The sequence below is a fragment of the Priapulus caudatus genome, unplaced genomic scaffold (assembly GCF_000485595.1).
Source record: "Priapulus caudatus unplaced genomic scaffold, Priapulus_caudatus-5.0.1 Scaffold547, whole genome shotgun sequence".
Lineage (NCBI taxonomy): Eukaryota > Metazoa > Priapulida > Priapulimorpha > Priapulimorphida > Priapulidae > Priapulus > Priapulus caudatus.
This window is the reverse complement of record NW_014577608.1, coordinates 224,659-225,885: the sequence shown is the minus strand read 5'-3', so window position 1 is coordinate 225,885 and position 1,227 is coordinate 224,659.

The following is a 1,227-nucleotide window of genomic DNA, read 5'->3' as shown; positions in this document are numbered from 1 at the left end:
CTATGAAAAAGGCAACGAGGTGATAAGTTTATCAACATTCTATCAACCTTTCTATCAGATGTCTAAAGTTTTTACATTATCTAAGTTACGTTCGTTTATACTAATTTCGAAAGGAGGGACGTTTTTGAAAGTTTAATAGCAAACTCTGTAGTTGCATTACTGCACATGTGCGAGAACTAAAGCCTCATCTACACGGAGTCACCTTAACCCGAGTTAAGCTAACCTGAGTTAACACATAACCCGAGTTCAGAAACACACATCATCTACGCGGAGTTTGTCTTAACCTGAGTTAAGCTAACGGCAGCTAGTGGGAGACGGGGTTTACTGCGGTATGCAAGTATACGCATGTAACGAGTAGCTTGTACCGGATCTTTTTCCCAGTTATTTCTTCGTGCCGTTATCCGTATATTATTGAAAATATCGCAAAAAGTTACAAATATGAAAATCTGTGAATCTTCAAAAGTCGTGGAAAGGAAGTAACCCGGATGTCAACATTGCATGTGTCGCCGCCTATTCGGTCTACTGATAACTACCACTTAGCTCGAGTTAATGATTTCACGTGCGTCTACACGAGTCTTAACGTAGTTAGCTTAACCCCGCTCATCGCGTGGGGTTAAGCTAACCCGGGTTAAGGCTTAACCTAAAACTTACAGAATTACTCTCATAGTTATTCGCTTCCTTCCTTTTTAGGTAGTTGCAAACTTAAGGCTTTTCCTACTGTGATTCGCAGTGTTGATCTGTCAATTTGATCACCTTTATTTCTTTCCATCTTCAATAGTCCCTTTCGAACTTTTAGGACAAATATTGACAAGGTTACTAAAATAGGTATCACTATTCCTCTTTGATATCTATACTACATTAAATCTATGACTACTAGGATCTGTTGCTGCTGTTGTTAATTGATAATTTAGTATCTAAATTTAGATGTACTCCTGTTCCTGTTTTTGGCCAACATTATTGTTTAACCTCATGAATATATTAAGGATACTCTCCACGTTGTGCACGGGTATTGCTCTAGTGAAGATTAAACGTTTATTGGCGAATGAATCGAATCAATCACTTGTTTTATTTATAGAGGAGATATATATCTATGCTCAAGCCAAAAAATTTCATGAAATTTCCAGCACCTAATTATGTTACCACACAAATTTTGAATTTTTATGTAAAAATGGTATTTTGGATATTTCTCAACTACCAGAAAGAGTGAGGATACAAAATTTTTGCCAC